This window comes from Xenopus laevis, chromosome 7L (assembly GCF_017654675.1).
Source record: "Xenopus laevis strain J_2021 chromosome 7L, Xenopus_laevis_v10.1, whole genome shotgun sequence".
Classification (NCBI taxonomy): Eukaryota; Metazoa; Chordata; class Amphibia; order Anura; family Pipidae; genus Xenopus; species Xenopus laevis.
The window spans coordinates 12,926,933-12,947,829 of NC_054383.1; the positions used below are offsets into that span (position 1 = coordinate 12,926,933).

Genomic DNA, 20,897 nt, shown 5'->3' on the forward strand with positions numbered 1-20,897 from the left:
TGGGAGGCCTTCGGTGCCATAAATGTTGAGGACTTGTGCATTTCATATGTACAGGTAAAGACCTGTTATCCAGAAGCACGGGACATGGGGTTTTCCTGATAACAAATCTTTCTATAGTTTGGATTTTCATACCTTAAGTCTAGTAGAAAATAATTTAAACATTAAATAACCCTATAGGCTGGTTTTGCTTCCAATAAGGATTAATTATATCTTAAGGTGGCCATAGACGTAGAGATATATGCTCGTTTGGAGATGTCGCTAAACGAGTGGATCACTCTCCGATATGCCCACAATAAAGTGGGCGATATTGGGCTGACCCGAGCGTGGGCCCTAGGGCCAAAAGGGCGGTCTGATCCGTAGGAATTTTCTAACCTGCCCAATCGCCATCTGGCCAACTTTCGGGCAGATATCGATCGGGAAAGCCCGTCGGGGGGGGGCTCTACACGCGAGCCGATAAGATGCTGACTTGGTCTGTCTGCAGCTTTTATCGCCCCATGTATGGTGGCCTTTAATTAGGATAAAGTACAAGGTAATGTTTTATTATTACAGAAAAGAGGAAATCATCTTTAAAAAATTTGGATAAAAGGGAGTGTATGGCCTTTCTGTAATTCAGAGCTTTCTAGATAATCAGAAGGGGGAAAAAAGCATATGGAACTGTCTCTGCCTCTTCCCATTGAGTTTAATCCTTACTGTCTGAAGACCGTACTAATTTCTTACCCCAAAAAATGTGCACTCATGCTTCTTAAGCTGTTGCTCATCAACATTTGGCCTATGGCACACACAGCCATAGATTATTTACCATAGGTGCTGTATATATTATATGCCAGCAGAGAATCCTGATCATGGTCATTCAGTTCAATGGTTGTGAATATTTTTGGCTGAAATCTGCCTGTAACTACCATTGACAGGTGGATTCCACTGGACAGGCTGCTCAGCTTTCAGGCGCATCTCCACTGGCTGACAGTTGCCTGTATGCTCTCCGTGCCATAGGCTGAACACTGCTGGCCCAACGAGACCAAGAGAATAAGTACATTCTCTGTGTATGAAACAGTGCCCCCTAGTGAGTGTGATAATAATAAGAATGGGAGAATTCTTAATTATGGTTACTTATAAATAACAATTGAAAAAAAACGAAATAGTTTTTTTTTTTTTTTTTGCTTCTAAGGGTTGGGGCAGACGGCAGATTCGGGGAGATTTAGTCACCTGTCGACTAATCGCCTCTTCTGCGGGGCGACAATCTCCCTGAACTGCCTTCCACCTGCTTGAATGAAGAATCGCCTGCGCTAATGCACTCGCGTCGCTTCGATTTCCGAAGTTGCCTCACGAGGAAACTTTGGGCGACTTCGGAAATCGAAGCGCCGCGAGTGCATTAGCGCAGGCGATTCTTCATTCGAACAGGCGGAAGGCAGTTCAGGGAGATTGTAGCCTGGCAGAAGAGGTGATTAGTCGCCAGGCAACTAAATCTCCCTGAATCTGCCTGTCTGCCCCAACCCTAAGAAACTGTTTTGTTCAGTAAAATCCATAAACTAGTCAGGATAAGGCCCTCTCTGCTATGCAACCATAAGGGGCCGATTCACTAACTTTGAGTGAAGGATTCGAAGTAAAAAAACTTTGAATTTCGAAGTGTTTTTTGGGCTACTTCGACCATCGAATGGGCTACTTCGACCTTCGACTACGAGTTTGACTTCAAATCGAAGGATTCGAACTAAAAAGCGTTCGACTATTCGACTATTCGATAGTCGAAGTACTGTCTCTTTAAGAAAAAACTTCGACCCCCTAGTTTGCCATCTAAAAGCTACCGAACTCAATGTTAGCCTATGGGGAAGGTCCCCATAGGCTTTCCTAAGTTTTTTTGATCGAAGGATATTCCTTCGATCATTGTATTTTTATAAAATCCTTCGAATCGTTCGATTTGAAGGATTTAATCGTTCGATCGAAGGAATAATCGTTCGATCGAACTATTTGCGCTAAAATCCTCCGACTTCGATATTCAAAGTCGAAGGATTTTAATTCCCAGTTGAATATCGAGGGTTAATTAACCCTCGATATTCTACCCTTTGTGAATCGGCCCCTTAGTGTTCATAACTTCATATCCCCTTTCCTATATAGTCTAATCAAGCATATGTTTAAATTGGATTCTTTTTATCTGGAACACACAATTATTACTCTTCCTTCCCAAAATTTTTACAATTACAGAGCCGCAGAGTTATTTCCCCCGATGAGGTGTCAGATCTGAGATAAGCGATTGCCAAGTAGGCGCGACATTGTAACACAAACTGCTTGGATTTCCATAGCCGTGATAATGACCCGGGGCTAGTGCAGTTATTCATCATAAGCCATAAATAAATGGAAACCTTGTCCACAATAAACACCAAAGGGAGAATCAGGTTACTGTATTATATTAAACCTGTTTATCCTTAAACTCAGACATCACCCGGGTGTTGGTGTACTTTCCGCACTCGTAGGATTGCCATTTGCCTATTGCAATTGCTTGGTATATGAGTTCTGTATTCCTGACTGGTCCCATTGTTTATTTATATCAAAATCATGCCAGCATCTTGCCTGGACCAATTCGATTGTTTGCTTTCCCCGTTGCTATGTTTTAAGACACAAGGGTATTGATGATTCCAAGCTCTAAGATGGTTTTATAATGCAGAATTGTGCTGAACAAGACCAATTTTTTTCTCACCATTGCTTGGGCTTCATTACCCTAGCAACCGGTCACTAATTTGGAAATCAGAATGGAAGATGAAAAGGAGAGGGTCTGAAAGGTAATATAAGCAATGACAAATACAGGTATAGGATCCATTATCCAGAAACCCATTAACCATAGCTCAGAATTACAGGAAGATTGCTCCCTATAGTCTCCATTTCAATTAGATAATTCAAAATGTTAAAACATATTTCTTTTTTCTCTGTAATAAAACCCTACCTTGTACTAGATCCCAACTTCTATTGGGGTTATTTAATGTTTAAATGATTTTCATATGGAAAGATCCCTTATCTGGAAAACACAGCGTCCCAAAGGATCTGGATAATAGGTTCCATACGTGTACATTTTAACCTCAATTATACATCCCCTGATCTTAAGTTTTCCTGGCATTTGACACCATATTTTGTGGTCCAGCCAATTTTTTTTGTAATGCATTTCCCTTTTTGTACCATTTTTCTGGTCCCCTGTACAGGTATGGTACATGTTTGGAACCTGTGGTTTTCCAGAAAATGCATCTTTCTGAAATTGGGATCTTCATACCTTAAGTCTACTAGAAAATCATGTAAACATTAAATAAACCCAATAGGCTGGAGAGGAAAGGAAATAATTTTTAAAAATTTTGATTATTTGGATAAAATGGAGTCTGTAGTTCAGGGCATTCTAGACAACGGGTTTCTGGATAACAGATCCCATACCTACAATAAAACTGAACAATCATAGTTGGTTGCTGATGTCGGTGACCCTGATATCTTTTTTAGCTGAAAACAGGCATAATAGGATTGCTAATAATTCTAAAGACCTACAGAATATAGAATGGAGACCAACTTTAAAGTTGTGATTGTATACCTGTATTGTGTACCTGTGTGTGTATACCTGTATTGGGGTTGCCACTTTTTCCCCCAGTAAAGACCGGGCAGGAGGCAGGGTCTATGACGTTTAGGGGCATGGCCGTGACACGGAGGGGCAGTCTATGATGTTGAGGGGCAGGGGCTAGGACTCGGCGATTGGCCGATTGCTGTGTCAATCATGGGGAAACCTGCCCGGTTTTCCTTATTTGTTATATCGGGCGGAAAGTGTTGATCTGGGCAGCCCTGGCTCATTTTTTTGCACACAGGGCCAGGGTGGGATTAGGCCGACATGACTCCTGGAAAAACCCGTGGGGCAGGAGCCCCCCCCCCTGGACATGGTAAGGAGGCCCCCAAGAGCCCCAGTCAGACACTATGCAGGACAAACCTCCATCCATTTATGCTATATCTCTTTTTCACAGAGGCCCCACCCCATTTCTGTGCGGAATGGGACTTACTGTAGGAAGTAACACATATGGGGGGGGGGGTTATGTAATAAGCAAACATCTTATTGGTTGCTATGGATTACTGCTCCTGGGCAAACTTAGTGCCTTTTATTACATACGGGGGATAGGGTTAAATGAATCGTATACGAATAAACGTATTTTCCAACAATAGAGTTACTTGCAGAAGATGTGAAAGCAATCATCCTTTTGTATTGGCAACTACCCTTTAAATCCGTGACCTTGGCAAGCCTGGTGTCGAGGGCAGTGCTGCCTTTCCGTGTCTTGTTTCCATGGCGTTTCTGACTCTTCTCCGAGTAACCGTGGCGATGTTTGTATGTCCCTGCTGGCAGGCTCCGAGTAAATCTAGGCCCGAGCGTGTCTGTTCCACTCAGCTTTCTCTCTAGCGCCTCCGTCTGCTCCATTAGTCACCCAGCCAATCGGATTGTTCCTTGCTCCTCTGTGCAACCTTGGCCAAAACAAATAATGAAGCGTTTGCCTGGTTCCAGTGGAAAGAGGAGGCTGGTTCCAGCAGCATGGAGGGAGTTATTATTATTCCAGCCTCGTATTGTCAGGACAAAGGCCACACTTTTTTCCTCTCAGTGAAACTGAATTTTCCTCCCTCTATGTTCCCGAATGCCAGGCCCAAATATCGGGAAGGTTCTTAGGCCTTGGCTTGGGTTCTGAGGCATCCTGTTTACTGGAATCTTGCATTGTGGGAAGGGGTGCTCTAATACCTCGATAATGGAGACCGTTAAATCATCAAAAGTACAAAATGTTAAGGTGTAGCATTTTTGACCTAATTCTGTGCTTTAGTTCTTCTTTTAAAGGGGCTTGTTCACTTTTAAGTTAACTTCGTATGACGTACAGATTGATATTCTGGCACAATTTGCAGTTGCTTTTCATGTTTTATTTATTGTGGTCTTTGTTATTTAGCTTTTTGTTCTGCAGCTCTCCAGTCTGTAGTGTTTTGTTTTAGATTCAGTAACCCCCCCTCCATTTGAAAACTGGAAAGAGGCAAAAGAACAAGACACATAACTCGTAAACTGCAAAATATATTTTATGAAGACCAATTGCAAAGTCGCTAGGATTAAGACATTCTATAACAATAAAAACTACCTAAACGTTGAACCACCCATTAAATGTACAAATGCTGCGAAATATTATAATGCACCCCATTGTAAGTTATATAGGAAATAAGGTAAAATATCACGATAGTAAAAGTCACTGGAGGGAACCATGAGCTTATAAAGCCATGAGGCCTCTGACATTAAAGGCTTAGGTAACACATGGTGTTTTTACCTCTAGCGGAAAAAAATGCCAATATGGTTCTGTAGTGTGAGTTAGTGATCCCAGGTCTGCGGGTTTGGGCTGGCCTCACACCCCCATTTGCTGGCGGGTCTGGGTTGAGCTCTTCCTCCCGCTCTCCCTTCCCACTAGGGGATTTCCCTCCCTTGGCCCGCACCAGCCCGGCCGTTTCCAACTTCCGCAATACTTTTATAGACCAGCGCCGTCCTGCCGATGATGTCACAAAAGGGGCGGGGTGAGCAGGCGAAGCGTCTATAAAAGACGAACCCAGAAGTTGGATGCCGGCATTTGACGGTGGTGGGCAGTTAGAGCAGGAGAACCCGCACCCGACCTGCAGGTAAACCCGTCCGGCCCGTGGGTGGCGCGTGTATCGGGCTGCCCCGCATATCACTACTGCCACCGTACATTTCCGGCTTTCTTTTTTATAGACGTGTGCCTGCTCACCCCGTCCCTTTTGTGATGTCTTCGGTGGGTCTATAGATGGAAGTCGGGGCGCGGGTGGAGGGATGGCGGGTCGGGTTTTACCCGACCCGCACATCACTAGTGTGAATTTTGTTGCAAAAATAAGCCTCATGTGGGCAGTGATGGCACAGTCATTTTACACAAGTGACATCACTAAGCATCAATTACAAAAGATGACATCATTATGCACTGTTTATAAGATATATTTACAGGTTATTCATGGTTCTTGTGTATTGCATAGAGTATTCTGTACCCCCTTCTGTAAATTGTAAGGATATTTACCAAGGACTTTTACGACCATATAAAGGCACAAGGCGGCAGGTCGAGTGCTTTTACACAGGTCATGGAATTCCGAGGTTCCATGAAGAAAGCAATACGTTATTTTTTTAGAATACACATGTTGAGTCATGCGACACATTATATTATTATGCACTATTTATATATAGGGGATAATGTACCTCTGTAGTAAAATAATATACATGTCTAATAGGAGTTCCATGACCATATACAGGCATAAGGCCATAGGATCATGGAACTTCAAATATTTATAAGTGACTTCAGTATATTATTTTTTATAACACACATGTATCAGCGAGTCGTAACACATGTGACATTGCTAAGCACCAAATATAACTGATGACATTATTACAGGGGTTGTTCACCATTGAGTTAACATTTAATGTGATGTAGATAGTGATATTCTGAGACAATTTGCAATTAGTTTTCATTTTTGTTATTTGTAGTTTTTGAGTTATTTAGCTTTTTATTCAGCAGCTCTCCAGTTTGCAGTTTCAACAGTCTGGTTGCTAGGGTCCAAATTAGAAGAGGTCAGTGACCCCCATTTGAAAGCTGTCAAAAGAAGAAGGAAATCTATTAAAAATCTATAAAAATAAATAATAATGAAGACCAATTGAAAAGTGGCTTCGAAATGGCAATTCTATAACATACTAAGAACACTAAGCACCATTTATAAGGCTATATTTAACAGGATCTTCATGGCTCTTGTGTATTCTTAGGATACATTTTAAAGATTATACTGTGTGATGTAAGTGTGTGTGTAGCTGCCGGACTACAGACCTGCGTGTCTAAGTACAGACCATTAGTCAAACGTAGACGTGGGAAATTGTCTACGCTTCAGAAAACCTAAAACTTTATGGATTATCCTTAACCCTTTACGTGGCATGACACCTAGAATCTTACTGGATAGGACCACATCCTGCAGTTCCGCTTCCCTTTTATATATTCTGTGCCCCATACCCGCAACCTGCAATCCACAACCCGGACGCACAACCCGCATTCTTACCCGCTTGGAACCGCTACCTGACCCGCTGACCATCAAGAATCAGGAAGTGCTGCCATTGTAAACCAGAAGTGACATCATCAGAAGTAGACGTGATCAGAAAAAAAGGACTAAAACTGTAAGTGCCGTCATTGTAAACCGGAAGTGGCGTCATCGGAAGTAGCTGTGATTGAGAAGACCTGCGACCCGCAGAACCGCCGACCACGTCTTTACCAACACCCAGAACTTCTCCCCTCAACCCGCAAGGTACCGCAGGTTTTTACTGGTAACCCGCAGGTACCCGACCCGCTGCAGGACTCTAGCACAGCGAAGGGTTGAATTCTGTTCTTGAGGGTTAAAAACACCAAAATCAGCCTAAAATCTTTCAAAATGGCAGCGTGGGAATATGTTGTTTTGCAGTCAATGTAGTCGTGATGATCACAGTGGGACTGGTTGGGTTTCCCTTGGAATTTATAGTGTTCATTTGCTCAGTACTCTGTGTTCCTTCTTTTGACTAAACACTAATCTTCCATGTTTGTGTTCTGGTTGCCAATATTTTTTCCCCTTGCTCTAGCTTTTCATATATGGTGCCGAACAGAATAAGCCTTTCTGTATTTTGAAGAGAGGTAATAAATAATATTGGTTTGGACGCGTCTCTGAGTAATATTTACCATTTGGGTTTCGAGTTCTAAGAAGTGTTTGGCAGAGCCGGCAGTGAGGCTTTCCAGCTGCCTATCCCGTGTCTCTCCGTGTGCTTTTCATCATTGCTCCTGGATTAGCCAGGGAAAGTAGCAAATGAAAATCATTTTGCCTTAAAGGGGTGGTTCACCTTTACATTAACTTTTAATATAGTATAGAATGGCAAATTCTAAGCATCTTTTCAATTGGCCTTCATTATTTATTTTTTATATTTTTTTAATCATTTGCCTTCTTCCGCCTTTCAAATAGGGGTCACTGACCCCTTATAAAAACAAATGCTCTGTAAGGCTACAAGTTTATTGTTATTGCTGCTTTTTAATCCTCATTGTTCTATTCATGCCTTCTCCTATTCATATTCCAGTCTCTTATGCATAGCTGCTAGGGTAATTTGGAGCCTAGCAACCAGATTGGCGACATTGCAAACTGGAGAGCTGCTGAACAAAAAGCTAAATTACTCCACAAATAATAAAAAGATGAAAACCAACTGCAAGTTGTCTCAGAATATCACTCTCTGCCTCATACTAAAAGGTAATTTAAAGGCGGTGAACAACCCCTTTAAAGGGAAAGTATACCCTTAATATTCATACACAGCTTCAACTTCAGAAAAGGGATAAAAAATAAACCAAGATTGTGTATATATAAGGGTGTACATATAATTATACTGTATATCTTCTCCCTGGGACATCACCCTATGGGATTGACTTCCAAGAGTATCTAGAATAGCTCAATGGCTTTCTTCCCAAAGTTCACTATTAACTGTCCTTCAGGTTGGAGCCCACTGGCCCATAGTTTGGGATCCGTTGTGCTCTGGCATCTAAATTTGTTCATTGGTAGCTCTTAAAATTGCTGGTGCCAAGAGAAGCCCACGTCCTACTATAAACACACAGATAGATGGCAGTTTGATTTTGAGGAGAAAGGACATCCACAAACATTGTGGGTATTGGGCAGGAAGTATTTATGTAAATAGTAATGTGGGTACAGTGTTGGTGGCTCCCCAGGTCCTCTCTGCCCATGGATCATGTCAATGCTGGTTGTACGATGACTCCTCTTCAGATGTTATGGTGGGTAATGGTCTGGGATGTGGATACCACAGTTGCCAGTCAGTTCCGGGGTGTTGGTGAACCCAAGTAGACCCATGTGGAGCTCAAATGTACATTCCAGACACCCTCTTTGTTCAGAGTCGGTGGATATTGACCAACTGCAATACTGACCTAGAGGTGGTCTTGTGTTCCAAAGCCCCATGGAGAGACCTACAGCAGGTCGCACAAATATCGCTGTGGGTTTTCTTTTCCATTAAACATAGGTGAGACCCTGCCACTGACTGAGACGGGAAGGCATGAGGGAAAACACATGCCTTGCCTGCTTTGTCTCTTCCATGCTTTACAGTGTGTTCTTGAATTCACATTCTTGTATTTGGCTGGAGGTGACTGGCTCGGCTCCAGCAAAGGTTTTTAGAGGTTTCCTGGGAGTGGTGGACTTTAAAAGAACACAGTGTTGGAACATGCTCCAACTGGATTGTACTGTGGGTACAAGTTTCCCTTTAAGGAAAATATGAGGGTTGCAGTAAATCGGCTAAACCATTTAAGTTTAAAGAAATTAAGGTCAGATTATTTCTCCTTTGATGTGCTTAAATTGCATAGATATCATATATATCTGCTTTCTTATTGTTCAGTGGAAGGCTCTGAGTGCACACAACATTACATCCTTGCAGTTTGAGCTGCCATATTGCTTTCCTTTCCCTATAGACGGCTATTTCAGCAGCACCGGCTGACCAGGTGGGGGCGCCGTTTTGTTCTAACCTATGTTTAAGTCCAAATGAAATCAAATTGCCTCACCCGGGGACCGAAAAGCAAAGAAAAACATATAATGGGCACACGGTAATACCATACACTGATAATGTTAGTGTTCAGGTGAAGTAAACGGAAGATAAACATTAGTTATGGAAAGAGCTCCCTTCTGGCGATTTGATTTTACAAGGAGATTGAGTAGAACAAATGAATAGCTGTTTGGCCTAAAATTTATGGTTGTTCACAGAATCTTTATTGCGCAACTGTAAAAGCTTATTTTATTTCATATGCTTTGATAACAGATCCCATGGGATGAGAGGCGCAAATGAATAGCAAAATAAAGTTTTTTGTATGATTGCCATGTTGTTGGATTTAAAGGGACTTTTAAATGGTTGTTTTAGTGCCGGATGGCTGGTAATGAGGCAGCTTAATTCCCTTTGTGTACCAACGAGTTCTTTATCCAAAAGCTGCCCGATAGATGTATCAATTTATATATCAAATTTTTAATTATATGATTTAAATGGAGTCTAGGGGGATGGCCTTCCATTTGCTTTAAGTCTATTGAGCACTTAAGCGGCCATAAGACCATACAAAATCCTTGGAGAGGTTCTTTACTGGCACTTGACTTATGTGACATGTTTCAGAATATATCTTTGCTAGTTGAGCAAAATAAATACCAATGATCCCCCCCAGTTGATACCTAAGAAAGACAAGAATACCCCAGTATGCATGGGATGTATTTAAAGGAGGTATTGCTGCAAGGTATATACTTGTCCTTTAAATATTTCACATTCCAGTTAAAAAATGCATACTGAATGCAGAAGAAGCAGAGTTTAGACACTAGATCATTGATTATTTCTGCGTTGTGCTGAAGGGCTGTTAGGCTGTGTATGATACAACTATATATATATATATATGTATGTGTATGTGTGTATGTATGTATATATATATATATATATATATATATATATATATATATATATATATATATGTGTATATATATATATATATATATGTGTATATTAGGTATGGGATCCATTATCGGAATCCAGAAAGCTCCGAATTATGGAAAATCCTTATGCCATATACTCCATTTTAACCAAATAATCCAATTTTTTTTTTTAAAACGATTACCTTTTTCTCTGTATCAATATAACAATAGCTTGTACGTGATTGAATCTAAGATATAATGAATCCTTATTGGAAGCAGAGCCTGCCTATTGGGTTTATTTAATGTTTACAAGATTTTCTAGGAGACTTAAGGAATGAAGATCCTAATTACAGAAAGATCCATTATCCGGAAAACCCCAGGTCCCAGGCATTCTGGATAACAGGTCCCATACCTGTATGTGTATATATATATATATATATATATATATATAAAGATATATGTATCTGTCTATCTAGCTGGCTAGACTCGCTTCCTAACGATCTGTATGTGGTTAGATGTAAGCAGGGCTGAGAAGTCAGTAGATAAATTCTTCGACTCCCAACTTTTATGGTACCTTCGACTGACTCCTCTGTGTATTTTCCATGTTGATTGTAGGAAGTTAAGTACATAACAAGGTATTTTAAAACTGTTAAAACTCAAAAATATAAACCACATCCTCAAAGTTGATCTACAAAACCAAAAACAATTGGAAAACCTAAAAGAACTTTTATATTAGTTGAACCTGGCATACACCTGTAGAATAGCTGTTAAATACAATCCAAAATTAACTAAAGTGTTTTTCGTAGAAACAGAATTACTTCTGCCATATCCTCTTTCATAGAAGCTCTTAAATCTGATTGGATTTTTTTCAGTGCTTTTCCTCCAGATACCCAAAATTGCTTCCAACTCCATGACTCCGACTCCATGTCTCTGGCTGTAAACTAGTTTATTTAAAATTACTGCCAATATCCAGATCTGTTGTGTCAAAGACCAATGTTAACTTGGCCTATGAGAAAGGGGTTATTCACCTTTGAGTTTTTTTGGTATGATGTAAGGAGTGATATTCTGAGACAATTTGCAATTGATTTTCATTTTTATTATTTGTGATTTTGACTTATTTGCTTTTTATTCAGCAGCTCTCCAGTTTGTAATTTCAGCAGTCCAAATTACCTTAGCAAACATGCATCAATTTAAATAAGAGACTGGAATATGAATAGGAGAGGCCTGGGTAGAAAGAAGAGTAATCAAAAGTAGCAATGACAATAAATTTGTAGTGTTAGAGAGCATTTGTTTTTGGATGGGGTCAGTGACCCCCATTTGAAAGCTGTAAAAAGTCAGAAGGCAACAAATAATAATAAAACATAAAAATAATAAAAAAAACTATTAAAAAATAAATAATGAAGACCAACTGAAAAGTTGATCATACCCCAAGCTGATCATATATAGCCAGATTTGTTTGGGTGATTTTAGACCATATGTATGACAAGCTGGTGGGTGAAAAATTTCCGTTTGGTTGGCTATAAGGAAAAAAGAGAAGCTGCCGCTCTACTTTACTTTCTACTGGTCCAATAGAGAAGTGTCCAAACAGGTCTATAGCCCTTCATAGGGTATCTACCAATTCAGGCCAATCAGTCGGAGTACCTCCAGGTCTGCCATTTTCAACCGCTCTTAGCTCTCCCATTGTGTTATACTACTCTAGTAAAATCCAGGAGGACTTTTCCTTGTAGGCCAAGAGGCTTGGACTGATACAACTGGAGACAATGAGGGCTTTTTTTTCTATTGTGAGAACCTTGAAGCTGTGGAATTCTCTCCCACAAGAAGCTGTACTGGCAGATATAATAGACTGATTCAGGAAAGGATTGGCTGCTTCTTACACAGCTAGTGTTTAGGGAGAAATTCACCTTGAAATTCCTTTAAAGTGACACTGACAGCGACTCCAACTGGTCTTTTATTCGTTGGCCTCTTTGGCATTTAAACTATCTGACCCTAGCGCTGACCCTAGCAACAAGGCATGTGTTGGAATGACAGGGTAAGGCATGAATAGACAAAGGCCTGAATATAGAGATAAAGTTGCATTGACCTCTTCTTTATGTTAGTTTTCCTTAGTTCTGATGCTTTTTTTTGGCAGATCTATTTCATCACGGTGCCGAGGGGACATTTTTGAATCCTAGCTATGGTTCCCTGAGCATACGCTTGCCCGGGGGGCAGTTGGGAGGCAGGGTCCTGTGCCAGCTATTAAAGCAGCATATTTCATACTAGGAAGGCAGCAGGATAGAGTTACATGGTATGCGCGGCTAAAAATATGTCCATCCAGTTGCAGTTTTGTTGCTGATGTGGTTAGCTGAGTCAGAGGAGCAAGAACAATATTATTTGTACTTGGAGGGGGGGGGGGGAAGAAATTGGTTGATTCCAAAGTAGAAATGAACCCCTCCATATCTTACTGATAACCATGGCCGGTGCATAATCAGCAGAAAAGACTTTGGGGGGCTACTGATCTTTACTGCTGGGGACCTCAGGCTGGTATAGAAACCTAAAACACACTAGGGGTTATTTATAAACACTGGACAAATTTGCACCTGGGCAGTAACCCATGGCAACCAATCAGATGATTGCTTTCAATGTTCAACATACAGCTGGAAAAAAAAAAAAAACGCTAATCACTGATTGGTTGCTATGGGTTACTGCCCAGGTGCAAAATTGTCCAGTGTTTATAAATGAGGCCCACTGTATAGCATTTCTAGCCTTTTTCTATTTTAGGCTTTATTTCTCCTTTAAACTTTAGATCTTGATTAACCCCTGCCTTGGGAAGCAGGCTCCCTTGTACAAGGTAGCAGGTGTCTGGTAACACCCATGTAACGCAACAGCTGAGATTGTGAGTTTTCTCCAGAAAAATAATAGCCAAAAAGTGGTTAAAAATTCAAACCATTTATTAGGACTGATGCGTTTCGTGCCTATTGGGGCACTTACTCATAGGCTAATGGGCACACCCCTGAACATTCCTTTTAATGGGGTTGTGACCAATCAAAACAATGTGTACCTCAACCAATCACAGTTGTGAAGACAGAATTACCACTTGTAAATGCTGTCATACACAATTATTGGAAAAGTGCAATACCTGATTATATTATCCACTTTCAAATAGCTTTATCTCCATAGCCGTTTTTATTCCAGGGATGGGATTTGGAATTTGCTGCCAAACTGAGAATAGCTGTCAAGTTCACAACACATTTCCATAAAGATTAAACAGATTTCTGAGAAAAGGTCTGTGAGATAACGTGAATCAATTATTCACGACTTATTGTCTACAGCGGCAATGGGCCGATCAATACAAAGAACTGCCGTCCACTCGCACCAATAGATGGAAGCTTTTCTACAAATTCCGGATTTTTAAAGCGAAAATATTTGGCAGGAGATCCCCTTTGGGACCTGGGGTCTTACAGATAACGGATCTTTCTGTATTTTGGATCTTCATGCCAGTCTACTAGAAAACCATTTAAACATTAATGAAGCCCAATAGGATTGGTTTGTCTCTAATAAGGATTCATTATATCTTAGTTGGGATCAAGTACAACATACTGTTTTATCACAGGTATGGGACCAGTTATCCAGAATGCTGGGGACCTGGGGGTTGCTGGATAAGGGATCTTTCCGTACTTTGGATCTTCATACCTTAATTCTACTAGAAAATTATGTAAACATTAAATAAACCCAATAGGCTGATTTTGTTTTCAATAAGGATTAATTATATCTTAGTTGGAATTGAGTACAAGGTACTGTTTTATTATTACGAAGAAAAAGGAAATTATTTTTAGGGATGCACCGAATCCAGGATTCGGTTCGGGATTCGGCCAGGATTCGGCCTTTTTCAGCAAGATTCGGATTCGGCCGAATCCTTCTGCCCAGCCAATCCGAATCCTAATTTGCATATGCAAATTAGGGGCGGGGAGGGAAATTACGTGACTTTTTGTCAGAAAACAAGGAAGTAAAAAATGTTTTCCCCTTCCCACCCCTAATTTGCATATGCAAATTAGGGTTCGGTATTCGGCCGAATCGTTCGTGAAGGATTCGGGGGTTCGGCCGAATCCAAAAAAGTGGATTCGGTGCATCCCTAATTATTTTTAAAAATAAATAATTTCCTTTTTCTTCTTGGGACCCTTGATATTCTCGAGGGTCCCAACCTAGCCCTTAGCTGTAACATACATCTGTGTTTGGGAGTGTCCATCTCTACCATTTAATAACTTTATTGTATTATACTTGGTGACAGCTTGTGCCTTATATCTACTTTTGCAACCTTGTATAGATTAGTCTGCGTATGTACTTATCTGTTGTATGTATGATTGACATGTGTTAAAAAAGAAAATAAAACTTACCTTTAAAAAAAAAAAAAAAGTAATTATTTGGATAAAATGGAGTGTATTGGAGGCGGCCTTTCCGTTATTTAGAGCTTTCTGGATAATGAGTTTCCAGATAATGGATCCCATAGCTGTAACTAAAAATATATCCCTTTCCCTTAAAAACCCTTTCTTTACAAGCCAAATAAACGAAACAGTTATTAGAATGCAAGTGCTGCGGTTGCTTAGCTTTCTTGTTATTAAACACATGTATGCAAGCCTTTTCATTAATGTTCGTTAGCTTTTCCGGCAAATAGTCACTGCCGCGCTGTTCCTCAGAATGGGAGCCAAGTGGATACGCGCGGCAGAAGGAAGCCATGTGGGTAAGTGACAGGTATAATAGCTGCAGATGCTGAAATCATCACGCGTGTGGTGCATTAGGAATTTATAATGCATTCTAATATGTGCTGCACGCCATGTTTTCTCTACCTGTTCTAATCACTGAAAACAATAGGCTGTGATCACCTCGCTCTCCTATCCATTAGTGCTTCAACAGGAGATTTTATATATTTACAGTTGATAGCATAGTATGTATTCAGAGGACTTCATTCTCTTGTTTTGCCACGGTTTGTTACTTAAAAAGAATAACTAAAAGAAAAAAAAACAAGTCTGGTTTAGTACCTAGATATAAATCAGCCCTGTAAGGACAACTAGAGAGATGGGGGCAAATTTCCTAAAGGGCGAAGTGGCTAACGCGGGGCGAAAATTTGGTTGCTGGCGTAACTTCGCTAGTGAAGGATAAAGACTCTAGCGGTACTTCGCTCCCTAACTCCTGGCGAATTTGCGCTCTGGCGTAACTACGCAAATTCACTAAGATGCGGATTTTACAGAACGTTACCTCTTGCGCCAGACTTGCCTTCGCCACCTCAGACCAGGCGAAGTGCAATAGAACAGATAGGAGTTCCTAAAAAAATAGCTGAAAATTATTCTAAGTCCAAAAAAACGCTGGCGTCTTTCCCGTTTTCTGGGTGATAGGCTGCAAAAGAGCTGATTTTTATTTTTTTTGGGATAACCAGCTACCCCCCTACTTTTCCTAATATATAGCACATAAACTTTACACTGGGCTCATGTGTAGGGCAATATAACAACTCTATTTTGTTTTAAGGTTTCCCGGGCTTGTGTAGTGCAATGTATTTGCTGCAACATATACGTCAATTGAACTTTTACTTCCCACCATATGCAAATTAGGCAATGCTAGCGCAACTTCGCTTCGCTTGGCGCAGTAACGCTAGTGCAACTGTGCCAGCGTTCGTGCCCTGGACGCAACTTCACATTTTAGTGAATTATTGTTGCCTGGGCGGCGCCTGCCGCAGTGTTGCAATGTGAGCAAAGCGAACGCTAGCGCAAATTTGGCGATAAGTGAATCTGCCCCATGATGTCTATAGTCCCTGGGAAGGGAGTGTGACTGTGGGATAGCAGGTATAGTAGGGAGAGATGGTGTCTATAGTAACAGTGGATAATAGTCTCTGGGAAGGGAGTGTGACTGTAGGATAGCAGGTATAGTAGGGAGAGATGGTGCCTATAGTAACAGTGGGATAATAGTCTCTGGGAAGGGAGTGTGACTGTGGGATAGCAGGTATAGTAGGGAGAGATGGTGCCTATAGTAACAGTGGGATAATAGTCTCTGGGAAGGGAGTGTGACTGTGGGATAGCAGGTATAGTAGGGAGAGATGGTGCCTATAGTAACAGTGGATAATAGTCTCTGGGAAGGGAGTGTGACTGTGGGATAGCAGGTATAGTAGGGAGAGATGGTGCCTATAGTAACAGTGGATAATAGTCTCTGGGAAGGGTGTGTGACTGTGGGATAGCAGGTATAGTAGGGAGAGATGGTGCCTATAGTAACAGTGGGATAATAGTCTCTGGGAAGGGAGTGTGACTGTGGGATAGCAGGTACAGTATAGTAGGGAGAGATGGTGTCTATAGTAACAGTGGATAATAGTCTCTGGGAAGGGAGTGTGACTGTGGGATAGCAGGTATAGTAGGGAGAGATGGTGCCTATAGTAACAGTGGGATAATAGTCTCTGGGAAGGGAGTGTGACTGTGGGATAGCAGGTATAGTAGGGAGAGATGGTGCCTATAGTAACAGTAGATAATAGTCTCTGGGAAGGGAGTGTGACTGTGGGATAGCAGGTATAGTAGGGAGAGATGGTGCCTATAGTAACAGTGGGATAATAGTCTGTGTTTATATTTCTGCACTGCTGGTTCTGTCTCCTGAATTAGTGTTGGTGATTAATAGACCTGAAAAAGAACTGACTTTTTCTACAGTGTTTTATGATTCATGAGTAAGAACACCTTGTAAGCTTGAATGAAAGAGAGAGAATTACCAGTGCTAACGTTTTCTAGTTCTCTGTAAAGTTCCTATGTCCCTTCCCCCCCATGGATAAAATATTGCTAGCTAGGAGGCTTGGAGGTTGGCCGGCTTCCATCTCTCCTCTGTTTGCTAAGGCCGTGAATTACAATCTGTTGTGAAAGTACAGTTTCTTACAGGTTGCCATAGCAACAGCAGAATGGGAAATTAAACCAACGTGTCCGTGTTTTTGCAGAACCACCAGGGAGGGACTGAAAGGAAAGTTAAAAGGACATGAAATGAATGGCACATCTTTGTAGTAGGACCAAATTAGGAACGGGGAGTCATTTAGAGCCTGCGCTGACATTGTCATGTTGCCGTGGGAACCTTCATTCTTCTTTTCTTTATGAAATTGTGTTTTCTACGATATTATACTGCAGAGAGTCTTTCATCTTATTATGGCAGGCCTATATAAATGATGGTATTGAACTGCAACTCCCAGAAACTTGCCTGGCCTATTTAAACGTTGGCAGGGGTTCTGGGAGTTGTAGTTCAGTATCAAATCGCACCTATCTGTGAACTGCTTTATTGATTGCTATGGTTAAGGTGAAATATAACCCTCCCCCTGCCCCAATTTGCTTCCAGTGACATCCTAGTGTTTGGGCCCTGTAAGTTGCAGCTTTAGAATGAAAGCAATGTGCTGTGTATTTTAGCCTTTCAGTCACCCCCAGGCCAATGTGAATGGTTTAACCCACAGTTCTGTACCTGGAGCATCCAAAGATTTTACTGTGGGGGTGGAAGCAGGATTAAACCTCACCTGCTCTCTAGCTTGTTTATGACATTAATAAACAAGTTCTAAAAGGCAAAACCTCACCTGCTGTATTTGGGGTACGCAAGCCTTATTCACTATGTCACTGCTGCTGTATATCATAAATGTTCTACTATTTCCCCTAATCACAGCATTTCATACCCAGTTTCATATACATACGAAAATTCTAAGATTCTAATTCTAATATAGAAGCTGATAAATGTGTATCGGAAAGAGCTTACCTGTTATGTGCTATGTAACCTGTGCCTTTTCTCCTTTTTTTCCATGGCTACACAGCAGCTTGTTTATATAAACTATAGTAGTATTTATCTGTTATCTACGGTGTATTCTGTGCTTGAATGGCTGCCCCCATGGCTACACAATGGCTTGTTTATATAAACTATAGTATTACTTATCTGTTATCTACTGTGTATCCTGTGCTTGAATGGCTGCCCTCTTGGCTACACAGCAGCTTGTTTATATAAACTATAGTAGTACTTATCTGTTATCTACTGTGTATCCTGTGCTTGAATGGCTGCCCCCATGGCTACACAGCAGCTTGTTTATATAAACTATAGTAGTACTTATCTGTTATCTACTGTGTATCCTGTGCTTGAATGGCTGCCCCCATGGTTACACAGCAGCTTGTTTATATAAACTATAGTAGTATTTATGTATCTACTGTGTATCCTGTGCTTGAATGGCTGCCCCCATGGCTACACAGCAGCTTGTTTATATAAACTATAGTAGTATATAAAGTATAGTAGTACAGTACTGTGTATCTATCCTATGCTTGAATGGCTGCCCCCATGGCCAGGTAATGTCAGCTACAGCCCCCCCAGCCTAAAGAGCCTGTGCCATTATCCACAGTAGATTATTACCTCTATCGATGAAGAAAGCATGAAAGAAAAGCTATTTTTGCTATTGAGTTGCCTTTGCTGGTGTAGCAGGTTTCTTATAGAAAAGATAAGGCAAACTAACCCGAAGGAAGTAGCAGTGTGTCCTATTTCATGCTGTAACACAATACTGTAGGTGACATTGCTGCCGCTCATGTTTCTAATGAAGCTAAGTTTACCACCTTGGCAGGGGGAGTCCTTGAAAGACCTCAGCCTCCATTATAATAAGATGAGGATGACACATTTTATTGCTGTTTATTTACAGCCCCATTTTTTGTTTAATTGCCCCCTCCTCTTTTTTAACTGTGAATAGAGACATCACTAAAGAAGAGACTGGATGTGTGTTATCTGGCTGAGGGCTTTTTATTATAATAAGGCTTATATCGAGGCAGGAATTCACTAATTATATTTATATTCCTTTATGCCTGTCATTTACAAAGGGTGCCGCAATATATATCGATGACATTCCCGGGCCCTAATTCCCTACACATTTGTGCAAGAACATACTGTCGGGTTGTTTAAGGTTAGGCTGCAGTAGAAAAATGAAGGCTGCATTAATTGCTCGGCGCGGGTGAGGGATGTGAAAGAGGGGCATTTTAATGGCAGCGCTATACGCGGCTAAGCAAGGCTGCTCATAAATCTCACTGTGCGGAACACAATAAATTAGATTCGGCTGAAACCAGCTTCCAGATAAAAAGGCTGGCTTTGTTCCTGCTCGGTATATAAAAGTCGCACACAGCCATTGTCTCTTCTGTTAATATTTGTCCTGCGGAAATGACTTTATGTAGTACAGGTATGGGATCCCAGAAAACTCCGAATTACGGAAAGGCCGTCTCCCATAGACGCATTATAATGAAATAATCCACATTTATAAAAATGATTTCCTTTTTCTGTTAATAATAAAACAGTAGCTTGTACTTGATCCCAACTAAGATATAATTAATCCTTATTGGATGCAAAACCGGCCTATTGGGTTTATCTAATGTTTTAATGTTTATTTAATGTTTACATCAATTTCTAGTAGACTTAAGGTATGAAAGGAACATGGGCCCTAGATATAATAAGGGTTTTTTCTGGCTTAATCATTACAGTATTTTTTCTCTTATGCATTTCTACCTGTGAGAGGTATCTGCCATATTATTTGCCAATTAGGTCCTAGTAGACCCCAATAGTACGAGCATTATCTGGTTTTAGTGACTGTGGGTGTCTGGAAAGAGTGCCATGGCAGTGCTTTTTGGACTTTGTCCAGATCAAGCCTTTTTGAAGGTTCAAGACCCCCCCCCCCGGCTTAGGTTAACACATAATGGAAAACATTAGCATATCAGCGATTGAGTCCAAGATTATCTAGGACAGCAAATAGGTATTCACCCAAATTTCACCCTAACCAACCTTCAAATTGGGCTTTTAGGTAAACATGAGAAAGCAAATAGGATTCCCACCTGTTGAACATCCCACTCACACACCATTAATATGACATTGGACCACCCTTGCTATCCTATAACAGCCTCTAGTCTTCTGGGCTGGCTTTCCATAAGATGTTGGACCAGTGTTGGTGGGATTTGCTTCCATTTAGCCGATGGTGAGGTTGGGCACTGGTTCTGGGGGATCAGGCCTGCTATACAGTCGCCATTCCAGTTCTTCCTACAGGTATTTGGTTGGGTTGAGGGATCTGTGCAGCCCTGTATAGTTCTTCTACTCCCATCTCAGCAATGCCAATGTGTATAGACCTTGTTTTGTGCCCAAAGGGCCAAACAAAGTTCTTCTACTTGTATCTCCGCAATGCCAGCTAGTATAGACCTTGCTTTGTGCTTTGGGGTATTATTGTGCGGAAGTAGGAAAGGGCCTTCCACAAAACTAAAAAGGAAGAAAAGTACATTTAATATTGTCATTGTATGATGTAGCAATCCGGTTTGCTTTTAGTGAAACCAGGAACCCAAACCATGGAAAACTGGCCAGACCTTATTTCTCATCCATCAAACCCAAGGGATGTCTTGTGTGTGACTGCTTGCCCATAAATACACCCTTCTCCTGATGTAAAGTTTTTGTAC

General features: G+C 41.1%; 1 protein-coding gene across 1 annotated transcript in view; it reads left to right on the top strand.

The window, feature by feature from the left end:
• The window catches only part of reep3.L (receptor accessory protein 3 L homeolog), a 106,755-nt gene that overhangs the window by 21,034 nt on the left and 64,824 nt on the right, over positions 1-20,897 (top strand).